Raw genomic sequence first — 19,556 nt, forward strand, 5'->3', positions numbered from 1 at the left:
AAAAGTAGCAATCTGTGCATGGAGCTGGAGGACATAGGTGAGGTTTTAAATGGTTACTTTTCATCTGTGTTCACTATGGAGAAAGACGATATAGGTGTAGAAATTGGGGAGGGGTACTGTGATATACTTGAACAAATTAGCATTGAAAGAGAAGAGGTATTAGCAGTTTTAGTGGCCTTACAAATGGATAAATCCCAGGCCCAGATGAGATGTATCCCAGGCTGCTATGTGAGGCAAGGGAGGAGATTGCAGGGGCTCTGACACCAATTTTAAAATCCTCTCTGGCCACGGGAGAGGTGCCAGAGTACTGGAGGGCAGCGAATGTGGTACCATTATTCAAGAAGGGTAGTAGGGATAAACCAGGTAATTACAGGCCAGTGAGTCTAACATCAACGGTAGGGAAACTATTAGAAAAAATTCTGAGGGACAGGATTAATCTCCACTTGGAGAGGCAGGGATTAATCGGGGATAGTCAGCATGGCTTTTAGAGGGAGAGATCATGACTAACAAGTTTGATTGAGTTTTTCGAGGAGGTGACTAGGTGTGTTGATGAGGATAGTGCAGTTGCTGTAGTCTACATGGACTTCAGTAAGGCTTTTGACAAGGTCTTGCATGGGAGACTGGTCAAGAAGGTAAGAGCCCATGGGATCCTGGGCAATTTGGCAAACTGCATCCAAAATTGACTTAGTGGCAGGAGGTTGAATATTGTTTTTGCGACTGGAAGCCTGTGTCCAGTGGTGTACCGCAGGGATTGATGCTGGGACCTTTGCTGTTTGTAGTGTACATTAATGCTTTAGCCGTGAATATGGGAGGTAAATTCGCAGATGACACGAAAATTGGTTGTGTCGTAAGTAGTGAAGAAGAAAGCCTTAGATCACAGAACGATATAGATGGGCAGGGCAGTGGCAAATGGAATTTAATCCTGAGAAGTGTGCATTCTGAGAGGACTAACATGGCAAGGGAATACACAATGAATGATCGGACCCTAGGAAGTACAGAGGATCAGAGAGACCTTTGTGTGCATGTCCATAGATCCCTGAAGGCAGCAGCACAGGTAGATAAGGTGGTTAAGAAGGCATATGGATTCTTGCCTTTATTAGACGAGGCATAGAATATAAGAGCAGGGAGGTTATGCTGGAGGTGTATAAAACGCTTGTTAGGCCACAGCTGGAGTACTCTGTGCAGTTCTGGTCACCACACTATAGGAAGGATGTGATTGCACTGGAAAGAGTGTAGAGGAGATTCACCAGGATGTTGTCTGGGCTGGAATGTTTCAGCTATGAAGAGAGACTGGCTTGTTTTCCTTAGAGCAGAGAAGGCTAAGGGGGGACCAGATTGAAGTGTACAAAATTATGAGGGGCATAGGAACAAACTTTTCCCCTTAGCGGAGGTGTCAATAACCAGGGGGCATGGATTTAAGGTAAGGGGCAGGAGGTTTAAAGGGGATTTGAGGAAAGATTTTTCACCCAGAGATGCTTGGAACCTGAAACACACTACCTGTGGGGGTGGTAGAAGCAGGAACCCGCACAACATTTAAGAAGTATTTAGATGAGCACTTGAAACACCGTAGCATACAGGGCTAAGGGCCAAGTGCTGGAAAACGGAATTAGAATAGATAGGTGCTTGATGGCCGGCACAGACACGATGGGCCAAAGGGCCTGTTTCTGTGCTGCATGACTCTGTGACACATTTCTTTGCACTGAACTTCATCTGCCACCTGTCTGCCTATTCCACCAACTTATCCATGTCCTTTTGAAGTTCTATACTGTCTATCTCACTGCTCACAATGCTTCCAAGTTTCATTTCATCTGCAAATTTTGAAATTGTGCCCTGCACACCAAGTTCGAGGTCATTAATATATATTAGGAAAAGCAAGGGTCCCAACACTGACCCCAGGGGAACTCCACTATAGACCTTCCTCCAGCCTGAAAAACATCCGTTGATCATTACTCTGCTTCCAGTGACTCAGCCAGCTTCGTATCAATGTTGCTACTGTCCCTTTTATTCCATTAGCTATAACTTTGCTCATAAGCCTGTTGTGCAACACTGTACCAAATGCCTTTTGGAAGTCCATGTATACCACATCAACAGCATTACCCTCATCTGGGTGAAGGACCATACACAGACACACACATACACATGAACGTACACCATATGCAAATACACACCCATGCAGCCATACAGACAGATGAACCCGCATCCACAGAGCCATGCACGTATGCATGAACACCCACACAATCATAGACACATGAACACACATCCACAGAGCCCTGCACATATGCATGAACACCCACACAATCATACACACACATGAACACGCGTCCACACAGACATGCACACACACACCCATGAATTGACATATACACCTTTGCCCCCTTTGTGGGTGTGGTGGGTATGGTGTTGATGCCTGTGTGTTTATGGAAGTGTCTGTATGGCTGCAGTTGGACTTGTGTATGTTTGCTCTGCCTCTCTCTCCCCTCCAGGCACAGTGAGAGCTCCTGTGTCTTGCTGACAGTGAGCTGGTGGGGGGGGGGGGGGGGGGTGGGGGGCGCGGGGGGGTTGTGGTCAGGGTGAGTGTGTGTGTGTTGGATCATCTCAGCGGCTGACATTCACTCAATCCGTTTCCTGCGGGAGGAGCTGCCCTGTGTCAGTTTATAACCCGGAAGCCGAGTGCCAGTCCCGGGAGGATTCATTCCCTGTAGCATCTGGGCTCCGAACTATTGACAAACTTTCTCGTCCTTGCCTGCACTGTCGGCTGCATTTCGTTCTCTCGTCAATGCTGACACTCGGAGCCCGTTCAGAAGAGGCTCTCCGGGAGACTCCGTAAGAAAAAGTTAGTTGGATCTTGTTCGGACCAGGAGGAGGTGGAGGAGGGACAGACACGGCCTGGGAACTGGCTAGAGAGACAACACTTGTACCTGGGTGCAGCGCACTCACTCTGTTTCTCTTTGCGTGCTGTTTGAAGCCAAATTTCTCGGACTGAAGAAGGCGATTGAGAGAGACCGAGAGAGTTTGTGACAGACACGGTGGGTCAGGAGGGCTGCGAGCTGGGATTATAGATTGAAAATTGGGATCAGGTCAATTCCCAGGTGAGCATTGGCCAAAAACTTTTAAAGAATCATAACTTTGGAAAGGTTTCTTGTGAGCTATGTAACTTTTAACAACATCTTAAAAAGTTTTTAAAACTTTCTCCCTTGAATGATTGATTTCTCTATTACTGCCCAGCTTCCCCTAGCGTTTATAGCTCAAAACAATCATGTCTTCTGGAAGGCTGGATTGGGAGTACATTGTGCCTATGGAATCACATGGGATATTGGCTCTCGGGTGTGGAATCTGGGAAGGGCTGGATTTGCTTGAAAGATTATGTTTCCATACAGTGGTCCCTTGCACTGACAAGTCAGTCATGATGTTTCAAGTGTTAGTCACTTATTAATCTTCCACTTATACTGCGTGCGTGCTCTGGTTTCAAGGTGCTTGTTTATGCAGGATGGGTGTGAGCTGGTCTCTGTGCTCCCCACCCCGCCCCACTCATACTGGCAGCTGCTGATACAGCCTTGCAACACCCCATCTAGCTCCCTGCCTCAAATACCCTGCCCCATACCATCTCTTTCCCCCCTATACCCAATTCCCAGTCCATCCACTAGCCCACCCCCTCTATTGCCCCACCCGTTCTACCCTAGCCCCTGTGCCACAACCCCTCCCCTCTCTGTCATGTTCCCATTCCCCTCTCCTCTGCCCCATCCCCTTTGCCCTCCTGCTTAATGTTCAGAGTTTTTTTGTGTGTGAATCTGAAGCTCTTTGAATTGACAGCCTGAACACAATCTGTAATGTGCCATTTCCAGATGTTCAGATTCATTGTGGGACAATCTGCAGTGTCAGTGTTCTGCTGTCACAGAGGCCACATCCACAAAGAACATAAGCCACATGTATATGTGGCTCTAAATTAACAGCACTGCTAGTATCTCCTGGAGTCTAACACGTGATATGGGATATCACTGATAACACCCTGCATTTGACCATGGTGTGAGATTTCGCTGATATCTCCCTGTACTTGTCTGTGGTGTGGGATGTCACTGATATCTCCCTGTGTTTGTTCATGGTGTGGGATATCACTGATATTTCCTTGTGTTTGTCCATGGTGTGGGATATTGCTATATTTCCCTATATTTGCCCCTGGTTTGTGATATCACTGATATCTCTCTGTATTTGTGGTGTGGAATATCACTGATATCTTCCTGTGTTTGTCCATAGTGTGGGATATCTCCCTGTGCTTGTCCGTAGTGTGGGATATCGCTGATATCTCCCTGTTTGTGCCCCATGGAATGTGACATCATTGATATTGCCCTGTGTTTCTCCAAGGTGTGGGATATTGCTGAAACATGTCTGTGCTTGTCCCTGATTTGGGATATCGTTGTATCTCCCGGTGTTTTCCCCATTGTATGGGATATCACTGATGTCTCCCTGTATTTGTCCATGGTGTGGGATATCACTGATATCTCACCGTTTTATGCCACATGGTGTGGGATATTGTTGATATCTCCCTGTGTTTGTCCATGGTTTATGATATCACTGAGATCTCCCTGTGTTTGTCCATGGTCTGGGATATCACTGATATGTCCCATGATTTGTGATTTTGCTGTTATCTCCCTACGTTTTCCCCATTAACATTACCTCAATTCTTCCAAACCTGTGACCTCCACCATCTGGAAGGACAAGGGTAACCGTGCACAGGAACACCATCACCTACATGTTCCCCTCCAAGTCAAACACCGTGCTGACTTGGAACCATATCACCGTTCCTTCACTGTCGCTGGGGCAAAGTCCTGGAACTCCCTCCCTAACAACACTATGGGTATTCCTACCACACATGGGCTATAGTGATTCAAGAAGGTAGCTCACCACCACTATCTCAAGGGCAGTTAGGGATGGGCAATAAATAATGGTCCAGCCAGTAATGCCCATATCCCATGAATGAATAATAAAAAATACAGTTGAGGTAAAGGGTATTGAATGATTGTCTTTGAGCACATATAAAATAGGACTGCTGGACACAGAGTTAGTTAGCAGGAAGCAGCAATCTGTAATGCTGCATCCTGTGATTAAACCTACTAACAAGGAAAAAATAACTGTCTTGTTCCATAATTCACTGTCTAGCTTGGATCCACTTGATAGTCCCGTGGTGTGAGACATCGCTGATATCTCCCTTTGTTTGGCCTGTGGTGTGGGATATCACTGATTTTCCCTGTGTTTGTGCACTTTGTCCATGGTGTGGGATATCGCTGATATATCCTTGTGTTTGACCTCTGGTGTGGGTGCAGTGGGGATGTACCCACGACTATGGAAATGTGTTCATCCATCACTGGGCATTTCTGCCAATACACAACAGTGGAAAGCAGAAAGGTGCCACCCTATCTCAAACAGGCCACCCATTACCCAGCTTTGTTGGGAAAGATACAGGACCAGGCTCTGACCCCTATTAGCAAGATGGAAGGGAAAAGAGGAAGGGGAGAGGGGCTGTCACAAATACGTATGTAAAGGTGAAGAAAAATCATTGTTGAAGTACTGGAATGTCAAAAGGTAGGTTAAGAAACCAAAGTGCCAAGCAGAAAGCAGCTGAAGTTAATGAAATTGAGAGCAAGGATTAAGTAATGAGGAAATAGTGACTAATAAAATGATGCTAATTTCTTAGTATTGAGAGGAAGGCTACTGTAAGAATGGTTCCTCACTTGCGCATTGCTAGAAACCACTAGGAGGTTCCAATGACTTCAAGGGAATTTGAAGAGATTGTCTTGCTGTCCTAAATTAAACACTCAGTGGGGACTTTTAGCCCTGTTTAAAATCAGGCCTCTGGTGAATCATTGTCTTTAAGGTATGGGAACAGATCATTCAGCCCATCAGATCTATTCTCCTGTTTCTGTTCACTGGAGCCAGCTAGGGCAATCAGTCACTCCCGCTAGCTCCCCAGACTCTCTTAACTACTATCTGATTCCCATTTAAATTAATTTGCATAATCTCCTCCAACAGTACTCCTACTAGAGAATGGCATATCGTGCTCTGTCCTTTGTGTGAAGATTGTGGGAGAGTCTAGAACCAGGGATCACTGTTTAAAAATAAGGGATCACTCACTTAAGACAGAGATGAGGAGAAATTTTTTCTCTGAGGCTCGTGAGTCTTTGGAACTCTCCCTCAAAAGGCGGTGGAAGCAGAGCCTTTGAATGTTTTTAAGGCTGAGCTGGATGGTTCTTGATAAGCAAGGTGGTGAAAGCTTTTCGGGGGTTGGCAGGAATGTGGAGTTGAAGTTACAATCAGATCAGCAATGATCTTATTGAATGGCACAGCAGGCTCGAGGGGCCAAGTGGCCTACTCCTGTCCCTAATTCATATGTTTGTATGATAATTACCCTAATGGCAGCTGTTTTCAGCTGAGTGCACCTCCCTCTCCATAACAACGCTGCCAGCTTGCAACAAAAAGACAGGCGACCAAACATTTGGGTCAAAGAGAGAGGGTTTAAGGAGAATTTTAATAAAGGTAGATGCATATCAATTTAGGGATGACATTTCAGAACTTGAGGCCTGGACAGGTAAGGGCATGGCTCCCAATGGTGGGGCACAGAAAGTCAAAAATGCACAAGAGGCCAGAAAAGGAGGAATGCAGAGTTCTGGAGTGTATGCAAGGTTGGAGCTAGCTCTTCATAGACCAAGAACTGGACTGGGCACTGTCTTGGTGTGGGTGGTTCAATACAAGATCAGGCAAGTTTCTTCAATTATCTTTCAAACCACATAGTTAAATGTAAAGAAAAGAAGCTCAAGCCTATGACTGTGATGGTCCCTGGTACTGAATACATTTTTTATTCATTCATGGGATGTGGGCATCACTGGCTGGGCCAGCATATATTGCCCATCCCTAACTGCCCTTGGGAAGGTGGTGGTGAGCTGCCTTCTTGAACCCTTGCAGTCCATATGGTGCAGGTACACCCAAAGGGCTGTTAAGGAGGGAATTCCAGGATTTTGACCCAGACTGCAGTAATTCTCGCAGTACTGTGAGCAAGTGATCCATTATTTGGCTAGGAAAGGAAAGCCTGGTTCACTGGCCAGTGATGAACACATTGTCCCTTTAAAGGAATTTTCAAACTGCGTTCCACATTTCAGCATTCACGGTCTCATTCCCCAGCCAAGGAAGAAAATCAGCCATGATCTTACTGACTTTGAAGGGCTGAATGGCCCACTCCTACTCCTGTTTCTTCTGTTCAAGTCCCACTCCAAAGACTGAAGCACCTGATTTAAAGCTGACTCTTCGGTGCACCATGGAGGGAGTGCTGCACTGTCAGAGGTGCAATATTTTGGTTGCGGGCCTCTCTGTCCTCTGACGTGGATGCAAATGATCCCATGGCACTATTTTGAAGAAGAACAGGGGAGTTATCCCCCATGTCCTGGCCAATGCTTTACCCTCAACTGACACCAGCCCAAAACGTATGAGCTGTTCTTAATCTCATTGCTGTCTGTGGGAGCTTACTGCGCTGTGCCAAGTTGCAGCTGTAACTACACTTCAAAAGCACTGCTGGCTGCAATGACTTCATGAGGTCACAAAAGGTGCTAGACAAATGTAAGTTCTTTCTCTCTAAGCAAGTAGTTCCCATGCCTTGCAAAGAATGAGAAATGGGTGTCAATAAGGATGAGATGTTGACCGTCATTGCTCTGAAGCTAAGAAAAGCTCTTTATGATGGTTCAGGTTCTGTAAGACGTGAGCCCAGTGCTAAACACATAGACACCAATCAATACCTTCAAAGCACAGCCAGCACTTTGAACCAGAGCTTCATGCCCTGAGGCTACAGGCAGCTCAGTTTACAGTGTCAGAGTGATGGATGAGAAAGTTTGTCAGCTGAAGTCTCTACTTCACCTGAGCATCTGTGAAAACTTGCCCAAAAATAAGGATCACCCATGATGATGAATTTATTTATTTCTGAGATCCCTAGCATCACAAAGCCAGTCTCCAGCCAATTTGATTCACTCCGTATAATATCAAGAAAGAGCTGAAGGTATTGGCATACTGCAAAGGCTATGGGCCCTGACAACATTCCAGCAATAGCACTGAAGACTTGTGCTCCAGACTAACCATTTCCTTAGCTAAGCTGTGTCAGTACAGATACAACCCTGGCACTACCAACAATATGGAAAATTGCCCAGGTATGTTCTGTCCTCTAGCAACAGAACTTACATTTATAAAGCGCCTTTCTCGATCCCGTGAAGTTTTTACAGCCAATGAAATATTTCTGAAGTTTAATCACAGCTGCATTGTTGGGATGAGTGGCAGCATAGCAAATCCAATCTGAGCAATTACCGCCCTGTCAGTCTAGTCTCAATCACTAGCAAACTGATGGAAGGGGTTGTCGACAGTGCTATCAAGCAGCACTAACTCAGCAATACCCTGCTTACTGATGCTCAGTTTGGGTTCCGCCAAGGACACCACAGCACAGTCTTAGCCCAAACATGGACAAAAGAACTGAGCTCAAGAGATGAGGTGAGAGTGGCTGCCCTTGACACCAAGGCAGCATTTGACTGAGTGTGGCATCAAGGAGCCCTAGCAAAACTGAAGTCAATGGGAATCGGGGGAAAATTCTCTAACGGTTGGAGTCATGCCTAGCACAAAGGAAAATGGTTGTGGTTGTTGAAGGTCAGTCATTTCAGCTCCAGGACATCACTCCAGGAGTTCCTCAGGGTAGTGTCCTCAGCCCAACCATCTTCATCTGCTTCATCAATGACCTTCCCTCCATTATAAGGTCAGAAGTGGGAAAGTTCCCTGATGATTGCACAATGTTCAGCATCATTCGCAACTCCTCAGATACTGTCCATATGCAGCAAGACCTGGACAATATTCAGGCTTGGACCGATAAATGGCAAGTAACATTTGTGCCACACAAGTGCCAGGCACCGACCATCTCCTACAAGAGAGAATCTAATCATCTCCCCTTGACATTCAATGACATTACCATCACTGAAACCCCCACTATCAACATCCTGGAGGTTACCATTGACCAGAAACTGAACTGGACCAGCCATATAAATACTGTAGCTACAAGAGCAGATCAGAGACTTGGAATTCTGTGGTGAGTAATTCACCTCCTGGCTCCCCCAAGCCTGTCCACCATCTACAATGCACAAGCCAGGAATGTGATGGAATATTCTCCACTTGCCTAGATGAGTGCAGCTCTAACAATACCCGAGAAGCTTAACAGCATCCAGGACAAAGAATTCTGCTTGCTTGGCACCCCATCCACCACCTTAAACATTCCCTCCACCACCGATGCACAGTAGCAGCAGTGTGTACCATCTACAAGATGTTCTGTAGCAACTCATCAAGCCTCCTCTGACAGCACCTTCCAAACCCACAACCACTTAGAAGGACAAGGGCAGCAGATGCATGGGAACATCTCTGCCTGCAAGTTCCCCTCCAAGCCACTCAACATCATGACTTGGAACTATATTGCTGTTTCTTCACTGTCGCTGGGTGAAAATCCTGGAACTCCCTACCTAACAGCACTACGGGTGTACCTACACCACATGAACTGCAGTGGTTCAAGAAGCCAGCTCACCACCACCTTCTCAAGGGCAACAAGGGATTGACTATAAATGCTGGCCCAAACAGCGACACCCACATTCCATGAAAGAATTTTAAAAATCTGTTTGTTCTCGGGATGTAACAGAGCAGCTAAAAATAGATTGTTTCCAGCGATTTGAGAACAAGGGGACTTGCAGATAAGATTAAACGTGCAAGATTTAGGACAGACCGTGAAAGAAACTTGTGTTGTGGGGGTATGGAAAATACTATAGGAGCTAGTGGTCAAAGCAGAGACAATGTCAATGTTTTACAATAAGGTGGATAGGTGGTGAAAGACTGTGGGAACTCAGCTGACATATAAAATAGAGTTTTCCTCATGTGAAGGTTAAACACTAGCACAGGCAGGTTGTGCTGATGGGTCTGTTTCTGAGCTGTGGCCAGATGTTGGCAAGGCTGACATTTCTTGACTATGCTTGAGAAGCTGTGGCTGGGCCTCCTCCTTCAAACACTTCAGTCCTCGAGGTGGAAGAGTTCCTACAATGGTGTGTAGCAGGCTCTATGAAGGAAAAGCTGTACGTGTTACAGTCAGGTGACTTGGAGAAGAAATTTGGAGGTGATGTGTTACCACATCTTTGCTCTTCTTTACCCCCTTGGTGGCAGATGTTCCAGCATGCTCTTAAATGTTTGGTTCTTAATCAAGGTTCTCCAGGAGTGTGGTCTTTTGGAAGCTAGGCAAATCTTGAGGATGACAAAAGGGAACAGGAATGAACAGATGTTTGTTTTGAAGGATGCAGCTTTTTTTTAAAGAATTCATTCATGGGGTGTGGGCATCACTGGGAAAACCAGCATTTATTGGCCATCATTGGGAATTTGGTGGTGAGCTATTGCCTTCAACCATCTGGTGTAGGTACACCCACAGTGCTGTTAGGGAGGGAGTTCTCCACTTTTAGCTTCCATTTTAATCATGGAGACACCCCATACCACAACAGACCGTGACCCCCTGGGGACGTCCCATACCACAACAGACAGCACTCCACCTGGGTGTCTCATGGAAGAAAGAAAAGACTAGCATTTATATAGCACCTTTCGTGCCTTTGGGTCATCCCAGAGTACTTTACAGCCAATGAAGTATTTTTGCAGTGTAGTCGCTGTTGTAATGTAGGAAACATGATGACCAGTTTTTGCACAGCGAGATTCAATAAGCAGCAACATGATAATGGCCAGATAGTTTGTTGTTTAAATGTTGGTTGAGGGATAAGTATTGTCTAGGACAGTGAGGAGAGAACTCCCCGTTCTTCTGAATAATGCCATGGGATCTTTTACATCCACCCGAGAGGGCATTGGGAGCCTCAATTAACGTCGAACCTGAAAGATGGCTCCTCTGACAGTGCAGCACTCCCTCAGCACTGCACTGGAGCATCTGTCAGGATATTGTGTTGAAGTTTCTGGAATGAGACTTGAACCTATGACTTTCAGAATCAGAGGTGAGAGAGCTACAAACTGAGCTGTGACTGACAAATAAAATAAGCCTTCCCAATCCCAATTTATATTTTTATTCATGTATGGGATGTGGGCATCGCTGGCTGGGTCAGCATTTATTGCCCATCCCCAATTGCCCTTGAGAAAGGTGGTGGTAGTGAGCTGCCTTCTTGAACCGCTGCCGTCCATGTGGTGTTGGTACATTCGGTGCAGCTCGGGAGGGAGTTCCAGGAATTTGTCCCAGTGACAGTGAAGGAACAATTTCTAAGGAATGCTTCTAAGTCAGGATGGCGAGTGGTATTCCCATCTATCTGCTGCACTTGTCCTTCTAGACAGTAGTGGTCATGGGTTTGTAAGCTGCTATCTCCGGAGCCTTGGTGAGTTTCTGCAGTGCATCTTGTAGATGGCACACACTGCTGCTGCTGTGCAGTTGGTGGTGGAGGGAGTGAATGTTTGTGCATGGGGTGCCAATCAAGCGGGCTGCTTTATCCTGGATGGTGTTGAGTGCTTGAGTGTTGTTGGAGCTGCAGTCATCTAGGCAAGTGGAGATTATTCCATCGCACTCCTGACTTGTGCCTTGTAGATGGTGAACAGGCTTTGGGGAATCAGGGGGTGAGTAACTCGCTGTAGGATTCCTAGCCCCTGACCTGCTCTTGTAGCCACAGTATTTATATGGCTAGTCCAGTTCAGTTTCTGGTCAATGGTGACCCCCAGGATGTTGATAGTGGGGGATTCAGTGGTGGTAATGCCATTGAATGTCAAGGGCTGATAGTTGGATTCTCTCTTGTTGGAGATGGTCATTGCCTGGCACTTGTGTGGTGCAAATGTTACTTGTCACTTGTCAGCCCAAGTCTGGATATTGTCCTAAATTTGCTAAGGTGCAGGAGTGGGAGGAGAAGCCATTGCAGGTGATTCTCTGGCTGGATTGATAACAGTGAAACCAAGTGCTTCAGTTGAGCTGTATGGTGCAGCTATCCAGTAAATGTCTCTGCTGAGTTATTTCGGGGAGGGGAGAGTGCTGCCCTCCTGAAGGCTGCACCTCGTGATGACATTGTGACAACTCCCATGAGGGTGGTTCACCCACTGACAGATTTGAGAAGTTCAAGGTGGCACAATTGGCACGGGACTTGGGGAGCTGGGGGTTAGTGCAGCACGAATGAGGAAGGGAGACATTTGTTGTCTTGAGGAAGCAGCAAACCTATGGGAACAAAGATCAAAACAGGAGAGAAAGCAGAACTGCCGACTGATCTCCCTGTCACACACAGTGGCTCCAAGGGCCATCTTGTAGCAAGAACCAGAGCCTGCTCTTTTGGAAAAGAGTTGAAAAGAGCCTCAAAATATATCAGGACTTTCCACCAAACTCAATCCTGCCCAAGATTACTTGTCATTGAAAATTATAGAAGGTGAGACAAGAGTGACTTCCCCTGACATCAAGGCAGCATTTGACCAAGTGTCAAGGAGTACCAAGGAGATTTAGCAAAAGTGGAGTCAATGGGAATCGGGAAAACCTCTATGCTGGTTGGAGTCATACCTAGCACAAAAATTGTGGTTGTTGGAGGTCAATCATTTCAGTTTCAGGACATCACTGCAGGAGTTCCTCAGGGTAGTGTCCTTGGTCCAACCATCTTCAGCTGCTTCATCAATGACCTTCCTTCCATCAGAAAGTCAGAAATGGGGATATTCGCTGACTGCACAATGTTCAGCACCATTCGCGATTCCTGGTGACTCCAGTTAAATATCCTTTGCCTCTCGTACTTCTCATCTACACGCTGCCCCTTGGTGCCATCATAGAAAAAGACAGCACCAGTTTCCACACACACACTGATGAAGCTCTACCTCACTGCCACCACTCTCCATTGTATCTGCTCATGCGACATCTGGTGTCAGATGAGCAGAAATTTCCTTCAATTAAATATTGTGAAGCTCGAAGCCACTGCCTTCAGCCCCTGCCACAAACTCTGTTCTCTAGCTCCCAGCTCTATCCCTCTCCCTGGCAACTGTCTGAGGCTGAACTAAACTGTTCCCAACCTAAGTGTCACATTTGACTTCAATGAGCTTCTGACCACATATCTGCGCCATCGTTAGGACTGACTATTTCCACCTCCATAGTAGTGCCTAGCTCTATCCCTGTCTCAGCTGATCATCTGCTGAAGCCCTCATCCATACCTTTTTACCTTGAGACACGACTATTCCAATGTTCTCCTGCCTGGGTTCCCATATTCCACCCTCTGTAAACTTTAAGTCATATAAAATTCTGCTGCCCTTGTCCTTATTTGCACCGGGTCCTGTTCATTCTTCGTTCCTGTGGTCACTGATCTACACTGTCACCAGGTTAAGCAAAGCCTCTATTTTAAAACCCTCATGCTTGTTTTCAAAACCTTTCTTGGCCTTGTCCCTCCCTATCCCTGTAACCATCTCCTGCCCTCGGAACTAGCTGCCGTCCCCCATGGCCTCTCGCAGATCCCTGATTACCACGTTCCACCATCGGTGGCCGTGCCTTCAACTACCAAGGCCCTAAGCTCTAGAATGCCTTCTCTTTCCTCCTTTGAGTCTCTCCTTTACGTCATCAAGTCTAACAGCACAGAAACAAGCCATTTGGCCCAATTGGGTCTACGCTGTTCCACATCAGCCTCCTTTCAAGCTAGTTCATCTAACTCTGTCTGTACACACTGCTGTCTCTTTCTCATGTGCCATAGCTTTGCCTTAAATGCACCTGTGCAATTTGCCTCAGCTACTCCTTGTAGGGTGTCCATTCGACAGCCTTTCCATTCTGTGGGTAAAGAAGTTTCTCCTGAAAATATTACTGACTGCCTGATATTCATGGCCTCTAGTCTCCCCCACAAGTGGAAACATTTTCTCCACACCTAGTCTATCATGCTTTTTGAAAGAATACCCAGTCCACCACTCTTGCTCCATATCACCAGAAATGTTTCCTTTTCAATTGCACATCAAATTTCCTTTCGAAAGTTATTATTGAATCTGCCTCCAGGCAGTGCATTAAAACTTATCTCTTAGTGCAAGTTTTTGGTGATCTGTCCGAATATCTCCTTATGTGACTCGGTGTCAAATTTTGTTTGATGTCAGTCCTGTGGAGCACAGTGGGACATTTTACTCCATTAGAGGTGCTATATAAAAACAAGTTGTTGTTGTTGACAGTCGGTGCTTGTCGTAAGCCAGTATCTCACTGTGGGAGGCAGCTTATTTCATTTTACTGTGATTGGCGGTTGCTACTCAGTGGGGAAGCAGGGATTTCATTGTGTGTAGTCTGCATCCCCCCCAAAATAATACTGCCTTGGCGTGAATTTAAAGTTGATGCAAAAGATGAGAATGAGGTTTAAACTTTCCCCATTTAGTGAACCAGCCTTCAGCTTAATAGGAACCCATTCAGTTAACCATCATCCCCTTCAATAGGAATGCATAAAAGTGGGCAGGTATTTAACAATCTTTAAGTGTCCACTTTGCCCATTGTGAATGGAACCTGGAAAAACTCAGCAGGTCTGGCAGCATCGGCGGAGAAGAAAAGAGTTGATGTTTCGAGTCCTCATGACCCTTCGACAGAACTTGAGTTCGAGTCCAAGAAAGAGTTGAAATATAAGCTGGTTTAAGATGTGTGTTAGGGGGCGGAGAGAGAGTAAACACCTTGTCAAACACCAGGAGGAAAATGGAAAGCAAGGAAGGTGAGCAGGGCAAAAGAGAGGAATGGAAATCTTGTCGCAGAAAAGAACAGAACTTCTTCAAGGAGGTAGGCATTTCTTGAAGAGCAGTGGCAGTCAATTAAACACACAGATAAAAACAAAAAAACTGCGGATGCTGGAAATCCAAAACAAAAACAAAAACAGAATTACCTGGAAAAACTCAGCAGGTCTGGCAGCATCGGCGGAGAAGAAAAGAGTTGACGTTTCGAGTCCTCATGACCCTTCGACACTCTGTGTTTAATTGACTGCCACTGCTCTTCAAGAAATGCCTACCTCCTTGAAGAAGTTCTGTTCTTTTCTGCGACAAGATTTCCGTTCCTCTCTTTTGCCTTGCTCACCTTCCTTGCTTTCCATTTCCCTCCTGGTGTTTGACAAGGTGTTTACTCTCTCTCCGCCCCCCCACACACACACCTTATACCAGCTTATATTTCAACTCTTTCTTGGACTCGAACTCAAGTTCTGTCGAAGGGTCATGAGGACTCGAAACGTCAACTCTTTTCTTCTCCGCCGATGCTGCCAGACCTGCTAAGTTTTTCCAGGTAATTCTGTTTTTGTTTTTGTTTTGGATTTCCAGCATCCGCAGTTTTTTTGTTTTTATCCATGTGAATGGAACCTGTGCAGTTAACACATTCCATCTCATTCACCCCCAGTCAAGACCAGTGGCTATATCTGATGTGTAAAATCGTAGTCCATCTCTGGGCTGCATGTTGCATGTCCTCTTTCTTCCAGCAGTGATTGCTAGGTGTGTCCCTCACCATCCTGAGCACAACCTGTAGTTACCTCTGGCCTTTTAAGATCTCTGTCCATCGCAACCTCTCCTCTTCTGTTCCTTTTAACCTCCACGAAGGGTCACCCTCTTCCCTTCCCCTTGAACACATGTACTGTTGCTAGCCAGATTCATTGCATCACCTATTACTCTGTGCATTTTTCCCATGCCACACCCCACCCCCAACCTCTCTTGGCCTACTCTCCCTCCCACAATCCACAGGCCTTCAAAGTCTAAGCTTGGCGTCAACTGGCCACTTCTTGTTTCACCTCATCTTCTCCTCTATGCTTGTTCAGCCTTGATTGTGTCCTGCTCTGTTGGCCTTGGCCCTTCACCTAGATTTTCTTAACGAGAGAGAGGATTTAGAAAAAAGATTGCATTCAGAAGTTTTGCACTGCACTCAGTGATCCTCATTTAAATTCAGGCCCAGCATGAGTGATTTAAATGGGTCAAGGTACAAATTGGACATTTTGTTTGTGTCGAAGGAGAAATTTATTTTGATGACTCAGTTATTTGGATCTGGCAAAAGAAGTTGCATGTACACAGGCTGAGGAGCCACCATTCTGAAGGCAAGCAAGCAGTAAAACAACATGGCTTCCCATGTCCTTGAGGTGTGGCTGAGTCGCAGTGTCGGCTGTGGCACTGTCACTATGGCGATCGTTACAGCAGCAACTTGTACTTATTTAACCTTTAGTGTCATAAAATGTTCCCAGGCGCTTCACAGGAGTGTTATAAAGCCAAACCTGTCACTGGGCCACATATGCCGATATCGAGGCAGTTAGCCAAAAGCTTTGTGAAAGAGGCAGTTTTTAAGGAGTTTTTTAAAGGAAGAGAGAGAGGTGGAGAATGTAGCAAGCATATTCCAGAAGTTAGGGCCTAGGTAGCTGAAAGTTTAACTGGCAGCGTTGGAGCATTTAAAATGAGAAGTGCCCAAGGGGTCAGAATTAGACGAGTGCAGACATCTCCAGGGCTGTGGGACTTGAGAGATTACAGAGATAGGGAGGAGCGAGGCCATGGAGGGATTTCTTTTTTATTCTTTCACAAGATTGAGCATTTATTGCCCATCCCTAATTGCCCTTGAGAAGGTGGTGATGCGCCACCGCATTGAACAGCTGCAGTACGTACACCCACAGTGCTGTTAGGGAGGGAGTTCCAGGATTTTGACCCAGCGACAGTAAAAGAACGGCGATATGTTTCCAAGTCAGGGTGGTGAGAGGCTCAGCAGCTACATGTGTGTTTCTACACCAACCTCTATCCACATAGTTCTGCCGCCACTTGCAGACTACTGACTTCCAACTAACTACAGAGTTAGCCTGCACTACTTCACTATTGGTTACACAAGGTCATGTGATCTTCCATTATAACATCCTTCTTAAAGGTATGATACACGTTAGATAAAACCATAGTTACTACAGAGGGGAGCTTGCAGTTGGTGGTGTTCCCATGTGTCTGCTGCCCTTGTTCTTCAAAGTGGTAGAGGACACAGGTTGGAAGATGTTGAAGGAAATAAGGATGAGAATGTTAAAATCGAGGTGTTGCTTGACTGGAAGCCAATGTAGCTCAATGAGTATGGGGGTAAAGGGTGGATTTGATGCGAGTAAGGACATGGGCAGCAGGGTTCAGGAGGATCTCATGCCAATGTTAGATGTTGACAGCTTCCTGCTTTACATAAGAGTCACATTGAATTTTATCACATACAACAGGCCATTAGACTCACCTTGTCCATGTTGGCACTTATGCTTCATGTAAGCCTCCTCCCACCTCCCCTCTTCTCACCCTATCAACATACCCTTCTGTTCCTTTCTCCCTCATGTTTATCTAGCTTCTCCTTAAGTGGGTTTAGGTTAATCATCTCAACCGCTCCTTGTGGTAGCGAGTTCCACATTCTAATCAATCTCTAGGTAATGAAGTTTCTCCGGAATTCCTTATTGGATTTATTAATGCCTGTTATATTTGTGACCCCTAGTTTTGGAACTTCTCTATTTCTTCCCTATCGAACCCTTCTCCATTTGAAGGACCAGTGTTTGACTTTCGTTGCCATTGACACTTGCACTAATGCTGCAGATGGAGAGGTGTCATTGGTGAGATTTCACTGGGCCTCCCCTCCCTCACCAGGCTCTGCTGGTCAAAGTGTTATCACTCATTACTCTAAGAGTACTCTTGATCCTCTCAGTGGGCATTCTTTGGGGAGACTACAAACTGCAGTGTGCAGATAAGGTCATCTGAGCTCAGTCCAGCTGGCATCTCAGTGAAAACTATCTCAATAGATCCTCAAAAGATTTCTGTTAGGTCTGGTTTTAAGTGATATGCAACCAAGACAGGTAAATGGAGTTGAGGTACAGATCAGCCACGATCTAATTGAATACAGAATAGACTTAAGGAGCTGAATGGCTTCTTCCTACCGCTAAGCTCCATTCAGTCTGCTATTTACCCTCTGTATTTATTGGCCGACTGGCACGTCACCCCTGTTGCTCTGTTACCATGGGTTTGTCTTGGGATTCATTAGCAACTTATTCAAAAAGAGATCTCTCTGGAGGCAATGGTCTTTGTTCAAAAAACTTTTATTTACATGTTAACTATTTACAAAGGTTAAATAATATTAACACATAGCTAGAGCTGCTCTCTGAGATATTTCTCAGACATCCTGTCTCAGTGAGTCACATCACTGTGACATCACTTTTGCACGTGCAGTAGTTGAGCGAAGGCTTCCTTTTTGAATACAGTAGAACGCTGTTCAGTCTCAGTTAATGACTGGATGTGTAGTAACCAGGTCTTTTGCCATCACATTACACCTGGAATAGCGCTGCTCCCAGTCCTGTCGCAGATGCATCGGCTGCCACAATTGTGGGAGGTTCTGGGTCATAGTGTGCTAGGACCTCTGAGGATATTAACATCTTTTTAATTTCTTTGAACAACCACAGTTGATGCTCTGTCCAGCACTAGGCCTGGTCCTGTCGTAAAGGATGTCATTTTTTATTCATTCATGCTGGTCAGACTAGCATTTACTGACCATCCCTAAATGCCCTTGTTCAGAGGACAACTAAGAGTCAACCACATCACATTGCTGTGGGTCTGGAGTCACATGTAGGCCAGACCGAATATGAATATAAGTGAACCAGATGGGTTTTAACAACAATCGACAATGGTTTCATGGTCATCATCAGACTTTTAATTTCAGATCTTTTAATTGAATTCAAATTCCACCATCTGCCATGGTGGGATTCGAATCCGAGTCCCCAGAGCACTACCCTGGGACTCTGAATTACCAGTCCAGCGACAATACTCCCCGGGGACACCCTGTAAATACTGACACACAACTTGGGGACCACTTGTAAATACTGACACACTCCCCTGGAACACCCTGTAAATACTGACACACTCCCCTGGGACACCCTGTAAATACTGACACACACCCCTGGGTCACCCTGTAAATACTGACACACTCCCTGGGACACTCTATAAATACTGACACACTCCCAGGGACACCCTGTAAATACTAACACACTCCCTGCTCCCCAAGATGTGTGTCAGCGTTTACCAGGGGTCCACAAGGTATGTGTCAGTATTTACTGGGGGTCTCCAAGGAGCATGTCGGCATTTACCAGGGTCTCCGTAGAGCGTGTTGGCGTTTACCGGGGGTCTCCGTAGAGCGTGTCGGCGTTTACCGGGTGTCTCCATAGAGCGTGTCGGCGTTTACTGGGGGTCTCCGGAGAGCGTGCCAGGATTTACCGGGGGTCTCTGGAGAGCATGTCAGCATTTACAACGGGTCCTTAGGTATTGTACTTTGTAACTCTGTGTGGTTAAAGTGCGGCCATAGAAATTTTATGACTGATCTTCTTTCTCTTTGGTCAGGAGCACTGAGCTTAATTGTGTCATATCAGCTTCAATTCTCTTCATGAGCAGCACATACACAGATCAAGGTGAGAAACTGGAAGCAGGGATCCCTGCAGTAGAAATCAGAAACCTCTTCACCACCCCCGCCCCCTCCACCACCCCACAAAAAAAGCTGGTGCGATTGGCCCAACCGAAAAATTTACAACTGAGATCACTAGATCTTTGTT

The 19,556-nt window shown here is 46.0% G+C and overlaps 1 protein-coding gene across 2 annotated transcripts in view; it reads left to right on the forward strand.

Annotated features, from left to right (window-relative positions):
- The first annotated feature begins 2,621 nt into the window (after positions 1-2,621).
- The window catches only part of elmo3 (engulfment and cell motility 3), a 238,284-nt gene continuing 221,349 nt past the window's right edge, over positions 2,622-19,556 (forward strand). Inside the window, exon 1 of one of the 2 annotated variants that reach the window (XM_041192089.1) lies at positions 2,622-3,089. The gene's annotated coding sequence lies outside the window, so the exon portion shown is untranslated. The remainder of the gene's footprint in view (positions 3,090-19,556) is intronic. The other variant, XM_041192088.1, reaches the window with a different exon arrangement.

Source organism: Carcharodon carcharias, chromosome 7 (genome assembly GCF_017639515.1).
Source record: "Carcharodon carcharias isolate sCarCar2 chromosome 7, sCarCar2.pri, whole genome shotgun sequence".
Classification (NCBI taxonomy): domain Eukaryota; kingdom Metazoa; phylum Chordata; class Chondrichthyes; order Lamniformes; family Lamnidae; genus Carcharodon; species Carcharodon carcharias.